Below are 18,790 nucleotides of genomic sequence, written 5' to 3' on the forward strand. Positions count from 1 at the left end.
TGCCAGCATGAGCAAAACAGACTCAACTTGGAGAAATTAATTTATTTGATTGCCAGTTAATAACAGACTTAGATAATGAGAAATAAAACCAAAAATTTATATAAACACCTTCCACCAACCCTCCTCTTCCCAGGCTTAATTTCAGTCATGACTCTTTTACCTGCTCCCCTTTAAGAAGTACAAAGGAAATGGAGGTTGAGTTCAGTTCATAACACTTCATCTCTCCTGCTCCTTCCTCTTCACACTCTTTCTCTGCTCTGTCATGAAGTCCTTCCCGTGGGACACATTGCTCCATGAACTGCTTCACCATGGATCCATTCCACTGGATATAGTGCTTCAGAAACAAACTATTCCCATATATGTGCCCCTTGGGGTCACAGGTCTTAACAGAAAACCTGGTCCTGCATGGGCTTCTCTCCATAGGCAGCACTTCCTACCAGGAGCCTGTTCCGATGTGAAATATCCATGGGCTGCATCTTCCTTCAGGACACACCCATCTCCTCCAGTTTGAGGTCCTCCATGGGCTGCAGTACGTGTATATGCTCAAACATGGTCCTCCATGTGCTTCAGAGGGATGACTTGCATCACTGTAGTCTTCATGACTGGCTGCAAGGAAATCTCTGCTATAGTGCTTGACAGCAACATCTAAATTAACAACTTTTTTTTTAGTAATTATATTTATATTAATTTTGTTGCCATGAAATCCTCTTACAGAGAGCAGACATAAAGTGGACTACTGTTCTTTTCATTTTTAAAAGAAAAAGATCCAATCAACATTAATTAGTGCTGCAAAAGCAATACAGTAGAAATTATAGTGGATTTTGATCCAAAAGATACAATGAATATAAAGAATTCAAATTAGTCTTGTGATATAGAGAGTGCAAATTTTTCTAGATTGTGGTATTTCTTTTACAGGTGGGAGTAGCAGCTTCTGTGGTTTGGATATGTGACCTCAGCTCTCACTTCACGGCTATACTGTTGTTGCGTTTCAGATGTCATATAAGAACCATAGGAAATAATTAATGAAAGAGAAGATGAACCCACAGGTAATAGGGTGAAAAAATGACATTTCGCAAATGCAATCTATGAACTAGTCATCTACATTTGCTAAAAATATCTCTCAGCCCAGGAATTTGATCAGGCATGTGGTCTTTAACTTCGCAGCTGATGCTACACAGAAGAGATGACTTTGTAAACTCTATCTTTGCTATTTAATTGTAATTGCAATTTTCTGCTATTACTGGTCATGAAGGCAACAAAAGACATTTGTTTCTATAGATACTTGCAGTGACTAATCATCAGTGGAATTGTTTGGAAAATCCTTAAAAACATGGAGGCTTAGCTTTAAGCGCAATATGTGCCTCATTTCATCAAAAGAAGCATTAATTGGAGTGGATTTAAAGCTTTAGCTTATAGAACCTAATAAAAATGACTTGACTTATACCACTGTCAAGAACAAAATCTACTGCAGTCAAAGGACATGAAGGGAAAATTTGTCTAAGTGCATGCCAAGTCAAGAACTAGCAGGACTCAGAGCCTCTTACAGAAAACTGAGGAATATACTGTAGCTCTTTAAATGTTGTAGTGATCTATCCTTTGGGTCTTTCCCTGGGTCACTGCTCCCCTAAATCTTGAAACTGATAAAACTACTCTTAGCAGTTTGTCCATCTGCTTGCAGCAATTTGGTGAGCTGGCATGTACAAATGAATAATTAACCAGACAAGAACAATGTTCCTCTTAGAGCTACAGAAATCACTCAGCATGCTTGTTTATACTCCATTAACTAAGCATTAAAGCATGAAATGCCAATTCACAATGATCTCAGGGAAGTAGCCTTAAACCCTTGCACACAGTATCTGTAGAACCTGGAAGTTCCTGGTAAACGTGCACATGCATGCATGGTTCTGTGCAAGTAGAATCCTCTGCTTTATGAAATAATAGACAGCCCAAATCCATTCCAAAATAATAGACAATCCAATGCCAGCACCTTTGTTTGGCTTTTGCAATGCAAATTTCAACTGTCAAAGCTTAATTAAAAACCACCAGTCAGCACTATTTAAAAAGCGGAAGAGAACTAAGTGGTAGGTTGTTGCGGAAAATGTGCAAGTTGCATGCTAAAAGAAGTAGGTAGGGTGACAGGTATATAATTATCGTCACATCAGGTGAAGGACAAGGAACAGTTTATGATTCCTGAAGAGGTGGGGCTTCAACAATCTTTGGTGTGGCAAGGGGTTCTTGAGGCAGAGTTAATTTGTTATTCCCTTTATTTCAAAGAAGAATCTCCTATGTGAAACCTCTTTGAGCCTTCAAAACTGGTGAGGTGCTGTGTGAGGTTCAGACATAAATAGGTTAGTGTGAACACAATCCTTGTGTTTTAAACATCAGTTAGGGATTGGTTTGAAGAGTAATGCTGTGCTCAGGTGGTGACAGTTTCTGCTCAGCAGCACATCACAGCTGTGCTTTAATCCCTTATTCAACAGACAACCAGTAAAGCAATGAATCAAAGGCTTACTGCAGTGATCATCTGAAGGCAAGAATCTACAGCATCTTCTTCAGGTTTTAAACCATCAAAACTGATTTTCTCTGTATGCACCTAAATAGAGAAAGTTCTGGGTAAAGGCTCATTTTTACTAACTAAGAAGAAACCATTCTGAAATACTATTTGGTGCTCCTTAAGACTATGATATTAGTGCTACAAGCCTTAAACCCACCACCTTCTTCCCCATAGCTACACAGAGGGTGTACTTCTGCAGAAAGATTTGTTCTGGTTGAACACAGCAGTGCTGTTTGCCCAGGTTTTACAGGTCAGATCCTCTAATCTTCCCCCACTGCCACAGTTGGGTGTAAGTGCACTGAGGAATAGCAACAACCTCGTGTCCTACAAATCCATGTTTGCAGTATGTTCTCCGCTGTATGTTTGTACACTAGGCACTTTCATGGTACTCATGGTGCTAGAATGGTTACAGAAAGTAAAGAAATCTTGCAGAAAAGAGGAGTCACTGATAATTATTCAGAAATACTTGAAGAAAAGTGCCAATTCAGACTTTGAAATTTCTGAATTTGTCAGCTTAAGGCTGATCATTAAAAAAAAAGGTAATCTATTTTATATTTAACCTGGGAATTTAACAGTTAGAGCTCAATTTCAGAAATGACATTGGGCTAAATGAACTTCACTTCTCACTCTCTGGTTAGAAAACATTAGCCTTTAAATCTTGACAGGTTTGGAAGATCCAGTCTCCTGGATAATATATAATCAGTACTGAAGAGGAATAATGTATTAGCTACACAGAGACCTGTGAGAAAAAAAAAAAAAATCTTTCTTTAGCAATTTCTCACATGTATGGAATCTATACTTGACACATTTGACTTGACTGATCATCCATAAATAAAAATAGCGTTATGATACTTAGTTATTGCCAGGGCCTCAAGGGCACTGCCAGGCTTTAATGGCCCTGCCCAATTCAAGGCCTCCCACTACCCTGCCCATGGCCCAGGGCTGAATTTCAGCCCCCCAGAGCCATTACTCCCTGTCCCAGTGACACTGTAGAACACTGGTACCAGCTCCCCACAGCCATGCCCTGCCTGGCTGCCAGGCCATGGGCCCTGCCAGCCCACGGGCCAACATTCCTGTCCCCATGCCCCTGCCAGGCTATCTCAGGGCTGTGTCTGACATTGGTACTGCACAGCAGACCTGATCCTAGTCTTCCACTGCCCTCCTTCCCAGTGCTGCACATCCTCTAGCATCCATCAGGGCTGAGCCCAGCCCAATACCTTCTCACCTTGGTCCATCTGGATCCTCACAAGTCTATGGGACCAGACGGGATCCATCCTAGGGTAATGAGGGAGCTGGCAGAAGAGCTTGCCAAGCCGCTCTCCATCATCTTCCAACAATCCTGGCTCACTGGGGAGGTCCCATACGACTGGAAGTTGGCAAATATCACCCCAATCCATAAAAAAGGCTGCAAGGCTGACCCGGGTAACTACAGGCCTGTCAGCCTGACCTCGGTGCCTGGCAGAGTTATTGAGCAGATTATCCTGTGTGAAATCACACGGCAGCTACAGGACGGACAAGGGATCAGACCCAGCCAACATGGGTTTAGGAGGGGCAGATCCTGTTTGACCAACCTGATCTCCTTTTACGATCAGGTGACCCACCTGGTGGACGAGGGAAAGGCTGTGGATGTGGTCTATCTGGACTTCAGCAAAGCCTTTGACACTGTCTCCCATAGCATACTCCTGGAAAAGCTGGCAGCCCACGGCTTGGACAAGGGCACTCTCTGCTGGGTCAGGAACTGGCTCGAGGGCCGTGCCCAGAGAGTGCTGGTGAACGGTGCTGCATCCAGTTGGCAGCCGGTCACCAGTGGTGTCCCCCAGGGGTCAGTGCTGGGCCCAGTCCTTTTTAACATCTTTATCGATGATTTAGATGAGGGGATTGAGTCCATCATCAGCAAATTTGCAGATGACACCAAGTTGGGAGGGAGTGTCGACCTACCGGAAGGCAGGAGGGCTGTGCAGAGGGATCTGGATAGACTGGAGAGATGGGCAAACTCCAATGGAATGAAGTTCAACAAGGCCAAGTGCCGGGTCCTGCACTTTGGCCACAACAACCCCCTGCAGCGCTACAGGCTGGGGACAGAGTGGCTGGAGAGCAGCCAGGCAGAAAGGGACTTGGGGGTGCTGATCGACAGGAGGTTGAACATGAGCCAGCAGTGTGCTCAGGTAGCCAAGAAGGCCAATGGCATCCTGGCCTGCATCAGGAACAGTGTGGCCAGCAGGAGCAGGGAAGTGATCCTTCCCCTGTACTCTGCATTGGTGAGGCCACACCTTGAGTATTGTGTTCAGCTCTGGGCCCCTCAGTTCAGGAAGGACATTGAGGTGCTGGAGCGGGTCCAGAGAAGAGCAACGAGACTGGTGAAGGGACTTGAGCACAAGTCCTATGAGGAGAGGCTGAGGGAGCTGGGGTTGTTTAGTCTGGAGAAGAGAAGGCTTAGAGGCGACCTCATCACTCTCTTCAACTACCTGAAGGGAGGTTATAGCCAGGCAGGGGTTGGTCTCTTCTCCCGGGCAACCAACAATAGGACAAGGGGACATGGGCTCAAGCTCTGCCAGGGGAGGTTTAGGTTAGATGTTAGGAAGAAATTCTTTACAGAGAGGGTTATCAGGCATTGGAACAACCTACCCAGAGAGGTGGTGGATTCACCATCCCTGGAGGTTTTTAAAAAGAGATTGGACGTGGCCCTTAGTGCCATGATATAGTAATTGGAGTTGGATCAGGGGTTGGACTTGATGATCTTAGAGGTCTCTTCCAACCCTACCTATTCTATGATTCTATGATTCTATGATTCATCTGGCCCCTGGGGACCTTTGGAGTGGCTGAGCACTTCCCCCACATAGTTATCAGCTCCTGGCCTCCATCCCTTAGGAAGCAGCTGGAGCCTGCTGGTCCCTGACAATTATAGCGGAACAAAAATGCTCCAATCCTTAATTAAATTAAATTTTCTACATGCTTAGGCTATATAAGGTTCAAAAAAAAAAGTGGAAGATAAAATAGAGGCTACTGTAATTCTTATCTCCTGATGTTTGTTGGTTTTACATACTCCAAGATATTTTGGACATTTGTGAATACTGTGTGGGCTGCCTTGTGTTATCATCTAGTTATTAAAATTGTTAGAAATGCCTCTGCCCAAAATAAGGTGTAAACGACACCACATCCTGAAGTCAATAGTATGGATTTCATTTAACACTAAATGCGAGGCAGACAGAGAGAGATAGAAAGAAACAGCAAAAATGAGGGGGCAGGGAAGAAAGAGAGTGAGAGAGATTAAATAGAAAATGTATCATCACTCCATGTAACTCATCAGCGTCCTATGGATCTTCTTCTGGTCTTCTTGGTGATGAGGATCCCACAAAACCTACAGTCCAATGGACTAATACATTCAGGAGATGCCAGGCACCTTCCCTATGAGTGGGGGAAGGGAGGGAAGCTTTGCAGTCTCTTTTGGGCCGTGGATTTGTTGCACCACTTTGATCATGTGCAGTCCTCTGGTGGTAGAAGGCCTCAGGACTGAGTCTAGGAGGCACTTTGGGGGTCTTTGATGGCTTATGACCCCTTCTCAACTGCCTCTTTTGTGAATGTCCCAGGTGTACATGGTCTTCCCAGGGTGGGGGTTACTCCTTCTGTTTAGTGTGGAAATATTTCACCATCACACCCCCAAAACCCTTCTCCTCCTATAACTGCTGAGCCCAGCTAGGGCTGATTCTTAACACAGATACATTCTTCTTCCCTGAGACTTGTTTACTTCTCCTCAGACCTGAGATAAGTGGACAATAGTCTTATCTTAAGTTCCCATCACAGTTCAGATTCCAGTCAGGCCACATATTCTGAAGGGGAACGTGATTTGGTGGTCCCGGACAGGCAGTTGTTTCTTCACAGTTTGACAAAAAGTCTTTCTCTGATTTTGACAAAGTTTAAGACATGAAAAACATTTCAGTCTATCACATCTTGAAGAAGAAGATTCAAGTTCAAATAAAATTGCTTGGATGAAATTAATGTTTCATTTTTTAGCATAATTTTGGACTGTTTCTGGTGATTGATCTGTTCTTGCCACTATCAACTTGAGCACACAGATTTCAGAACTCTCATAAATCAAAATAAATGAAATTCCACAAAAGGTTGTATGCAAATACTGTCCTGCAGGGTGGCAAGGAGCACTGAATTCCCAGTTGTCATAAAGGTAAATAAAATCAATGAGCTTTTAACAGATATATTATTTCATTACGTGACAGTTAAAGTGAAATCTAAACAGAAATCAGATATGGCACCTGCCAGTACCTGTTGGCTTGTATGTTTTTTTCGAGCCTATGATTTAAAACATTAAGAACTGGAATAATAGTTCTTCAATTTTGTTAAGTATTTTTCCTTTGAAAATCCCCTGAGAAACTAAGATCTGCATTTGCAAACACATGGATTGTTTTTGATTACTCAAATTCCCCATGCTGTGTCTTGGTTCCTGAGGTGTCGGCTGATATATAGCAATAGCTTTGCAAGGCTTCCTCTGAACACCATGGTATCTCAATCTTCTCTTTCATGTGACATCCTAAATTGTTCTGTTACCTGCAGCAAAAATCCTGACAGGTCACTGCTTAGTTCAACTCCTTGCTGACCAAATCATTGTCATTTTGTTCAGGTTGTGTTGGTCAGTCTGGTGGGGTTCATGTGAAGTGACATGCTGGTAAATCAGACCCAAATTTCAAGTGGTACCTACAAGTGCCTGATCCTTTTCACTCTCTATAACCAGAGTGAGGGTGACTAGTTTAGATGAACTCACCATTGTAGACCTCTGAATCTAGATGAGATGAATCCAAAACTTAAATTTCTTCTATTTTCTGTCTATCTTAATACTCCACTCCACCAGCACCAATGCCAGTATTTTTCAGCTAAGCAGACCTCCTTTACCTGAACCTCCTCTGCAGACCTGAAAAAGGCTTGGTGGGAACAGACTTACAATGGCACTCTGCACAACTGAAAAAGAGAGCAGGACCTTCTTATCCACATTCTGACTTGCAATGCTCTATGTTTTTTCTTGTTGTTGTTGCAGTAGTATTGAAATAAATTGAAATTTAGTAATTGATGATGAAAGTTCTGCTACTAGCGCTCCAATCATTTGTTGTTTGCCGCTTTAAAAAACTCTGTAAAAGAATAATTTCATTTCTATCATTTCAGCAGGTCAAGTAGAAAGAATTAATGCATAAATGTTAGATCCTGCCTACACCTGACTCACACTTCAGCTTTCTTTTTATTTTTCTTTCCTCTGAAGATTGTAGAATATTTTCAATAAAATCTATTTTCCTAAACTCTCAAACTTCCAGTTAGAGACCTAGAAAAAGTACAACATATTCTAGATGTTATGAGAAAACTGCACTGTTTTCTGCCTAATCTACATATTTTTATAACATCTTTTCACAGAATTTTTTTAAAGTGTCTGGCAGTGGCAGGTGATGGTGAACTGAATAGCTCAATCACCTAGATGACATGACAGTGAGGATGAGTAAATGGGACTACTAGGGAGGATAGTCACAACATAACCCTTTGTCCTCATATGGAGGTAGAAGCAGGCTTTTTAGATTTACGTCAAGTTCCATGGCAGCCTGTGCTGAAAAAAAAGCACGTAAGAAGAAAAAACCCACTTTATTTCAGACATTATTAAATCACTTTTTTCTTATATTGAACTGCTAGACAAAAGTGAATTGCAAGTTTCTGGGAATAAAAATATTCCTCAGAGGACTTTTTGACTAATATTTGAGTGATGAAGGTCTGTAGTCCTGCATCTCAAGGAAAGTCGCATCACTGAGGAAATGGCATGTAACAGGAGGTACCGAAGTTGGCAAAACAGGCTTCAACATGTCTGTGTCTCATCTCCTTGTCAGTTTGTAAGCTGTGGATTCTTGTAAGTGGCTTTGTAATACAAGCAGTCACTTACTCAAAGAGAAAGAAATTTCCTATGCTCACCAGGACTGATGTACTCCTGGACAGGCTCTTCACCTCTTGAAAGTCTAAAAACAAAATCTGTATTCTAGTTAAGCAATACCTTGAGGAAGAGCAGACAGAAGAAAATATACCTAGGACAGCTTTTTGATACTGATGGGGAACATCCCACATCTCCACCATGTATATTGTTCTTCTCCAAAGTGGGGTGGCTATACACAATTGCCTAGCTGAACGCTGTCCAGAAATTACTTTTGATGAACTCAGTTGACATAGAACAAAAATGTACCTGGAAAAGTGTTAGCACTGTAAGTAAGATGAATTCTTGTGCCCAGGATGTCTCCTGATAAAATTTCACTAATTAAAATAGCTGTAATTACAATGTATTTTTACAGACTTGGAGCTCAAATAGCCTCACTTTCTGAAGAGAAGTTTTCAGATTTTGTCCCTTACAACCACGTGAAGGCCTGCTCCGTGATGAGAACACCTGGGAACTACCAAATTCTATGGATAAAAATCCAGGAAGTATTTCTGGTAGAAGAGGCAGTACAGATTTCCTGAAACAGCCATATTGTTACTCACCTGGTAGTGTTCCTATGAGAAAGAAACTTATCTATTCAGATGTGTCCTTGGAAAGTTTATTCGCATCTGCAAGGGATGAAAAAAATAAAAAAAGCAACGAAAAAGAGGATTAGTTTTAATGAACTGTTTGTTGTTATTTCCAGCCCTCTGCAAAAACAAATTAGGATCTGTACTTTTACTGTTTCCCTCCCAGAGAGAAGAGAAATATTTAGTTCTATAAATATTTGATCAGGACTCAGCCACCTGGAAAAGATTGTAGAGGAGGAAATAAATTCTAAGGGGCCAGATCTTCTTTTGGTGTCTGGTTCACTGTATTGGACACAGAAACATTTGGACAGATTCCCCAGGGAAGCTCAGGGATCATTAGTATCAGCTGGTGTGGTATGTGTTCCCACACTGTGTGACGTAACTTTATTACGGAACCTGCACCTGCCTCTGTGCAGCCAGGTTTGTGGGTGGGATTAATCTCATTCCAGGTTAGGTATCCACATGTTTAGCCTCTGCATCAGAGACAAGTCATCTTAGCTTCCATTTTCGGCCAGTGGACTGTAATAGGCCTTTTAGAATATGATTCATCTGATTTGTTTCAAATGTCTACTCAGATTGAGTCTAATTTCATTCTAGAAATACCTGATTTTCTCTGTTTGTTACAAAGAAAGCCTGGAGTGGCTATATCATGTTTGGACATCTCTCCTTCATTTATTAGATGCCATCCTTTTTAATAAGAAATATTTTAGATATTGTCATCAAGCTCAACTGTGGTGACCTTGCTGAGTTTTTAAAATTGATTTGCTATCCAGGACTATGTAGCAGGTTAATATTTATGTTTGTCTTTATGACAATCTTTTGTATGAGAATTCAAGAAAAAACAAGGATGTGACATTACTTTTCTAAAATAGCAGCTGTAGGGAGAAATTTTAGAGTCATATTAATATATCACATCAATCCTATGGCCATGTGTGATGGGTATGACTCCTTGGCAGAAGCTTGCACAAGAAAAACGTTCATTTCTCTGTAAAGGATATTCAGGTCTTGTATTCCTGCAGGATGCAATTTCTTGATCTGAGCTGGGACAGAGGCCCTGCTAGCTCAAGGCAGACGAACATCCTGAAAAAGCACTTCCCATTCAATGAGTTCAGCTCCTCACTGGTCCCTGTTGCTGAGGTGGCTTAAAGCCATGAGGAAATTATGTCATGTTATTTAGAGCAGAACTGGCTGAATATCTTTGGGTTGCATAATTTACTCAGAGCATTCTGCAGTCTTCTTTGTATGCCTTATTCACTGGGTTTCCTCTTCCTCCCTTTGTTCGTCTAGTTCACGAAGAGAATAATTTGGGATTATATAGAATAGCACAAGGTTTTTTTCAACACATTTCTGAGAATATTTCATGTAAAATCATTGTATGTTATTTGTTCAGGAAAGAAAGAAAAAAGAAAAGCTGATATTAAGTTTTCCTGCTGCTTAGATACTAAGAATGAAGGCCAACTGGTGGAAAGGAAAGCCCCATTTCATTACGTGAACCAAGACAGAGTATTCCTCCTGTAATGATAATATGCCAACATTTAACCAGGAAACAGCGTTCGTTCTAGGACCATGTAAGTATCATTTTGTCTGTAGGTTTATTGAGAAAAGCAAGTTTATTTACTTCTGATCAATGTCGGACTTTCTCCCATGCTTAAATGAGCGTTCTGGATTATCTGTGGCAGAGCTCATGCTCCATGGTGAATCTTTAGAGAGTTCATCCTAATATTTTGCTTTGGCATGTGGGGTCCTCTGTCCTTAGCACATAAAACACACCTATAGGCTTCACAAAGAAAGAGATTGCCAGATTTTAAAGCCTCATAGGTTTCGCAGTGGACTTTGGCTTAGGTCCTAAAATAAATAAGCATGAGGTAGGACTAGAAAAACATCTGCTGTGTGCAGTGCAACACTAGGGTGGGAGGAGGTAGGTGGAGGACAGAGATCTCCCTGAAAGGCATCACTGCTGTTCTTCCTTTTTTGTGTGCTGCTGGGAGAGCAGTTTAACAAGCAAAACATGCAGGCAAACAGTGCAACAGATGGTGCAACCTACTATTGAGGAAACATTTCAAAGGGTAACAAAATATGGTTGAAACCAGCTTACAGTTTACACACTGAATGCAAAACCGAACATGCTGTTTTCAGCAGGCTGTAGCTGTTTTCATTTGTTGATGCCAAGTGCTTTGGGGAGCCACAGTTCCAAACTGGTTAGTGCAGCAGCAGGAATCCCTGTGATTGTATAGACTTGAGTCATTTGGGTAGGTAGAGTAGGACTGTATTCTTATCTACAAATGAACTTTAGTGTAAGCAGAGGAATCCTCCAGGAACACTTCCAGTGAAGTTCCTACAGTTTATTCTCTTTCTTTCTTTCTTTCTGTCTGTGTGACACTAATAATTTCTAAGCCTAGGAGATTTTGATAGATATACATAAATTGTAAGGAAGATATCATAAAAGTTAAAAAAAATCCAGAAGAAGGTGTAGTTTCCTAAGAAATCATACAGTATTTCAGTGAAGATAAAGGTTATAAAAATATTGAAGACTTTTGGCTAAATTATGATGCCTTTATTCATTATAAAAATAGACTAGATAAAGGAGAGATAAGCACAGACCACTGGACACACATACAGAGCATCAGGAGCAGGTAGGAGCAAAATTAGAGTGGATAATACAGAATGAACTGTAGCTAGAAGGAGAAACTGGAGGTAATAAGAAATCATTCCTTGATTGGATTATTATCAATAAATGACTCAAAGGAAAGTGTTGGACTTTTATTCAGTAAAGGAGAATAGCTATATCTAAATGGTATAAAGAAAATTGAAGAGGTAAAGGATGGAGTTTTTCCACTGTTCATTATAAAACTTCCTTATGACAAGTGGAAAACTTAAAAGCAAAGATGTATATCAGCTAAACCCAGAACAAAAAAAGATCTTGTTTGATTATATTTTGGTATTTGCAGGTTTCCAGCTTGTCTAAGCCTTCTGATCCTGACCTCTGTGTGGGCCGACGCAGGCTCAGAAACCTGAGTAATTATCTTTGAGAACTTGTAGAGTATGTAAAAGGTATTGCTGGGTTGGAAAGGAGTAATCTTAATTAATAACTGTATAAAGGGAGAAAAAAATGAAGTGTGAATTTATAGACAAGTCTTAACTTCAAATCCTAGAAAAAATCTAAAATAAATGGAAGTGACTTGCAGGCACTTGTAAGATAACAAGGTGGAGAGTAGCAGCAAAAATGAGTTTGCAAGAGGATATCTTGTGAATTCAAGTTAATTTTCTTTTATGAAAGAAAATTGGGTGATGTAGAGAAAGAAAAAAGTAATAATTTTGTTTTCACTAGGGCTTTTTATATTGCCTTACACTGCATTCTTGACAGAAAACTGGGGAGACACAGCAAAAGGAAAGTTATGTTTGGAGAAGAGTGTAGAGAGGCACATAACCAGGTAAAGTTATTGCTTGTTCCCAGTCCATGTGGAAGCACTGTTTCCTTCACTATGAATTTTAATTACATAAATTACATAATCAAATCAAGGCTATGCTTATTAAATCCATGGATGACATCATACTTATAGGAACTGTAAGTATGACAGAGAACAAGAATAAAATTCAAGGTAATAATTAGAGAAACAGTGTGAAAGAAACTAGGACAAGGGTAGAAATATTACACCACTCCTTAATAGAAAGTAATCAATAATGACAAAAGTTCACTCTTTAAAATTAATCAGAGACTGAAAACTTCGTAGAGAGACAGTGGCAATGGCAAATGCAGATCAGGTAAAATTAGAAGAATGGAAATATTTAAAGGCAGAGAGAAGAAGGATGAAAATTCTGAAATCATCCATAAATGCTAACTAGGAATAAACAAACACTAGCAAAAATATTAACAGTCTATTTTCAAAATCAAATGAATGCTAAAACCCATCCAACAGTGATTTAAGTGTCAGTACTCTGGTTTTAAAGTAGAGTAAAGGATTAAGTGACACTGTTAGGTCCTGCCACATTCCTCTCATCTTTTCTATTTATTTTTTATGTTTTATTTATTTGAATTTTATTTATTTATTTATGATTATATATTTCTATTGAATTTTTTAGAATTATCTGTAAAATACATGGGTACTGATGGATTTTAGACTATTGTGGTTTCAGACATCTAATGCTTTTTAAAAAGTGTTTATTTTGACAATTTTCTGAGCATTACAGTATCTATTTTCTATTGACAGATTATCTCAGAGCAGAATGTCACTAATTGAATCTAATGAATATGACTGGAGACTTATGGTAGACTGGAGGCAATAGATAAAACAGATACACATTAGGACTTCTGTGGATATTAACAGCAGGATTATGTCCATCAACAGAAAATAGCATCATGGCTAAAATTTGCATACGCAAATACTCAGAGCTTTGGAGAATTCATATAACAGCAGGCATACATTCTAGGAGAGCACGATCTTACAAGTTTATGGACAACTTACTTATACGGAAAGAAAGACAGAAACATAATGAGACAGAAAATGTGTAGTAATTTTGAATGCTCTAAAGGATATAACATGAACTGTTTTATCAGTTTTACTCTGATTCTCTTGCTGAAAGAATTGTGTGTAACTTGAGCATTGATAAAATTGTGCTACAAATATGATTAAGGAACTGCTGGTATTTGATCCCTAAGATATGTTACTAGAAAAGAAAATAAATATGCAGACTTCCTTTCTATTGATAACATTTTGAAGTGGAAAGAGCTTGTTGTTACACAGTTTTGTTACCATCATAGACCATCAAAATTTAGACTTCTACAGAGGTAGGAAATAGCAAACACTGGCTAATTTTCAGTTATTCCCCTCAATATTTCTGTTTACAAACTGATTTTTTAGCTTGATGGATGAATGGATCATTATGAAGGTATCAGGAAGAGATCATGTTCAGAAGAGATCATTAAAATCATCTCATTTTGGGTGTTTGCCATTTATTGAATTGAGGTTCCTCTGTTGAGAAAGGAGAAAAAGAGCTCTGAGAAGAACTGGAAATGCCATGGCTAATCTCTATGCAGCTAAATGGAAAGGAACGAGGACTAAACCATGTCCTATGTGTCAGCAGTCACAGAGTAGTTCAGGTCCACTCAGTTTTGTCTTAGTTCTACAGGGCAGACAGACTGTGGCTCTGCTGTTGAGGGGTTGTCACACATCACTTGGCTATGTGTCTCCTCTGGGCTCCACATGCATGTCATATTCACCTCAAACACTAGCAAAGTACATGATGAAGAGCTAAAAATGAATTTTGTAATGATTTTTTTTTTCTTTTAGCAGAACGTTATTGCATAAGTCTTCATGTTAGTCAGAAATGCTGGTTTCCTAATTAAGGGACTTGTGTTCATCAGAGTTTATTTCCTCTGCTCTCTTTATTTGCTTTGTTCGTCCAGAGGGGAAAAAATTTGAAGAAAAATTCACATAAGGTGATTTTTCTCAATTCTCAGAGAAAGTAAATCTAATTTTTTTTTGTGTGTAATGAAGTTTTTAAATAACTGCTTCAGAGGGTTGTTTGTTTGTTTTTAGAAACATGTCACTCAAGTCCTTGTTATCCTTATTGTGTGCAATATTACACCACATAGTTTAACTGTTCAGTCTTGGGAATGAATAGACAGTGGCTGTTAAAATGTAGGAGCTTGTTCAGAAAATAAACAAGGTTATGCACCAGACTATCCAATAACAAGAAAGAACAACTAGACCGTGAAATAGCCTTAAGGGCAAAAAAATCAGTAGGAAGTACTGTACTGTGAGAAAAATTAACTTTGGTAAGATTATTATACATGGAGGGCACTTCAGTTTTACTGATGAAGTGAGTTGATCATAGCTGAATGCCAGATGCCCACAGAAGAGCTCTATCACTTCTCTCCTCAACTGGACAAAGGAGAAAAAATACATTGAAAGGCTTGTGAGTCGCAGTAAGGACAGTGAGACATCAATTGCCATCATAGGCAAAACACATTCAACTTGTGGAAAATTAATTTATTACCAATCAAATCAGAGTAATGAGAAATAAAACTCAACCCTAAAACACCTTCCCCCTCTCCTCCTTCTTTCCTGGGTTAACTTTCCAGGGTACAGGGGAATAGGGAATGGGGGTTGCAGCCAGTTCATCACATGTTGTCTCTGTTGCTCCTTCTACAGCAGGAGGACTCCTCACACTCTTTCCCTGTTGCAGTGTAGAGTCCCTCCCATGGGAGGCAGTTGTCCACAAACTTCTCCAACATGAGTCCTTCCCACTGGCTGCAGTTCTTCATGAACTGCTCCAGCATGGGTTCCTTCCACAGAGTGCAGTCCTTCAGGAACAGACTGCTTCAGTGTGGGTCCTCTGTGGGGTCACAAATCCTGCCAGCAAACTTGCTCCAGCATGGATTCCTCTCTCCACAGGGCCACAGGTCCTTCCAGGAGCCTGCTCCAGTGTGGACTTTCCACAGAGTCACAGAGTCCTTCAGATGTCCTCCTGCTCCACCATGGAGCCTTCCAGGGGCTGCAGGTGAGTATCTGCTCACCAGTGGACCTCCATGGGCTGCAGGGGCACAGGTGCTTCACCATGGTCTGCACCATGGGCCGAAGGGGAATCTCTGAAGGGGTGCCTGGAGCACCTCTTCTTCCTCCTCCCTCTTCAATGATTTTGCTGTCTTCAGGGATGTTTCTTTCCCATATACTCACTCTTTTCTCTGGCTGCAGTTGTGCAGGTTTTTTTACCCTTTTTTACCTTTACATTATCCCAGAGGACCCACCACCGTCTTTCTTGGGCCCAGCCTTGGCCAACAGAGGGTCCATATTGGAGCTGGCTGACATTGGTCAAACGTGGGGGAAGCTTTCAACAGCTTCTTACAGAAGCCATTTCTGTAGCCCATCTGTTATCAAAACCTTGCTATGAAAAACAAATACAACTCAATATAATGAAGTGGGATGAGGTAGTGAGGGAGAGATAGGCTTTTCAGAGAAAAACTACGTTGTTGATAAACATTAGTTATCTAATAAACATGAAAATAAAACACATCAGTGTGAGTGGTCTGTGGACCAGGAGAAAGAAAAAGTTTTTCAGAATCCTAAAATATCAGACAGGAAACATAATAAACATGTTTATTGATCACAGCTTAAGAGAATGTATTAAAGTAAGATTAAGGTAGTAAAGGTGCAATAAACCTTTTATTTGAAAGAATTGCAGTGTTGTTTAGTCAGAACTTTGGCAGGTAAACAAGAAATCCTACTCAATCATCAGCCTTCTCAGTCTATTTGTATCCATCTCCTCTGCTGTTTTGTACTGCGAGTACAAATTCCTCAGGCCAGTGCGTATCTTTTTGTTCACATTTCTACAGAACAAAGAGTTCTTGTTCACATTATGTCTTTGCATCATTATCTTATAAATAAAATACATATGTTAAAATAATCAAAGGTTGGTATTTCCAAAGTCACAGTAGGCCATGCTCAAGGCAATCCTGAGATGAATGCTGAAATAAATCTTTTATCTCAAAAGGGAGGAACTTTCAAACTAAAACTGAGTAGTTCCTGAAGCGGCAGAATGGATTGTTCTGAAGGCCTGATTCCGATGTACAACTACTATGGACAATAAATACAATTCACAGAGCCTTCTAGGTACACCTGCAACATAAGTAATAATGGAAAAAAAAGTGAATGTAACAAGTTCTCAGAATGTCAACTTAGTATTTGTCAGATTTGTTGAGAGAACAACTCATTGAATGTTGGTACACTACAGTCCTATGCAAATCCTGATTCTGGACAGGCCAAAATTATAATACTTGTTCCCTACATACTACTTCCCCAGAAATACAGTTGGGATTTTCACAGTTCCTTAGTGGCTCATGCTCAATATTAAATTGATATAACATCTGCTAAAACCAGAACAAAGCACATAATGCCCAGACTTGCTATTCTTAAGGTTTTTCCTTTTCCTTAAATTGAGGCTCAAGCCTGTTTTATAGGAGCTGTAGTGCACCTGGTATGTTTAAAGCATGGTGCTGAAGGCTGAGGATACTGGCAGCCCATGGCTTGGACAGGGGCACTCTGTGCTGGGTCAGGAACTGGCTGGAGGGCTGGTCCCAGAGAATGGTGGTGAACGGTGCTGCATCCAGTTGGCAGCCAGTCAATAGTGGTGTCCCCCAGGGATCAGTGTTGGGCCCAGTTCTGTTTAATATCTTTACTGATGATCTAGATGAGGGGATTGAGTCCATCATCAGCAAATTTGCAGATGACACTAAGCTGGGGGGGAGTGTCGATCAGCTGGAAGGCAGGAGGGCTCTCCAGAAGGACCTGGATAGGTTGGAGAGTTGGGCTGATTCCAACGGGATGAGGTTCAACAAGGCCAAGTGCCGGGTCCTGCACTTTGGCCACAACAACCCCATGCAGCGCTACAGGCTGGGCACAGAGTGGCTGGAGAACAGCCAGGCAGAAAGGGACCTGGGAGTCTGGATTGACAAGAAGCTGAACATGAGCTAGCAGTGTGCCCAAGTGGCCAACAAGGCAAATGGCATCCTGGCCTGGATCAGGAACAGTGTGGCCAACAGGACCAAGGATGTGATTCTTCCCCTGTACTCAGCGCTGGTGAGGCCACACCTTGAGTACTGTGTCCAGTTCTGGGCCCCTCAGTTCAGGAAGGATATTGAGGTCCTGGAGCAGGTCCAGAGGAGGGCAACTAAGCTGGTGAAGGGACTTGAGCACAAGTCCTATGAGGAGAGGCTGAGGGAGCTGGGGCTGTTCAGCCTGGAGAAGAGGAGGCTCAGGGGAGACCTCATCAGTCTCTACAACTCCCTGAAAGGAGGTTGTAGCCAGGTGGGGGTTGGTCTCTTTTCCCTGGCAACTATCAGCAAGACAAGAGGGCATGGTCTCAAGCTGTGCCAGGGGAGGTTTAAGTTAGATATTAGAAAGAATTTCTTTACGGAGAGGGTGATCAGACATTGGAATGGGCTGCCCAGGGAAGTGGTAGATTCTCCTTCCCTGGAGGTTTTTAAGATGAGACTGGATGTGTCACTTAGTGCCATGGTCTAGTAACTGCAGCGGTAGTGGATCAAGGGTTGGACTTGATGATCTCGGAGGTCCCTTCCAACCCAGCTGATTCTATGATTCTATGATTCTATGATTCTATGATTCTATGATTCTATGATTCTATGATACAGAGCAGACAATCAAATAGGTCAAACAGATTCTGTAGCAGAGAACATGTTTTTGTGCCCATGCTTTAGACAGACTCCAGACATCAGATATCTGTAAGATTAACTCCAGATGCTGAAGAGCTCCTAAGCCTGTGTGATTTGTCTGTAGGAAACATGCTGGAAATTTTGAAAAGAGTTGGGGGATTAAACAGCATTTCAGAAATGTTTAATATGATAAAGTTCAGTTCAAAAGTGGCAGCTGCTTCAGAGGAACTCATTCTTTGAGAACATTTCTTAGTAAAGAGACAAGGTTTAAACAGACACAGAAATTATTCAAATTTCAGTAAAGGTTTTGGTATTCAAATAGATAAAAGATTCCATCCCCCTTACCCTAAGATAATATTTTTGTGTAAAAAATAATTGATAATAAGACTCTTCAAAAATCTAAAGAGAGAGAAAATAACATTTTTGGAGTGCTATAAGGAGGTTAATAGGAAGATTTGGAAGAGTGAGAAGTGGTACTTCTGCACAGTGCAATGCTTGTCACTCTTCCAGATTTTAGTGTAGATAGT

This window comes from Neopelma chrysocephalum, unplaced genomic scaffold (genome assembly GCF_003984885.1).
Source record: "Neopelma chrysocephalum unplaced genomic scaffold, ASM398488v2 Primary Assembly neopelma1_43, whole genome shotgun sequence".
NCBI lineage: Eukaryota > Metazoa > Chordata > Aves > Passeriformes > Pipridae > Neopelma > Neopelma chrysocephalum.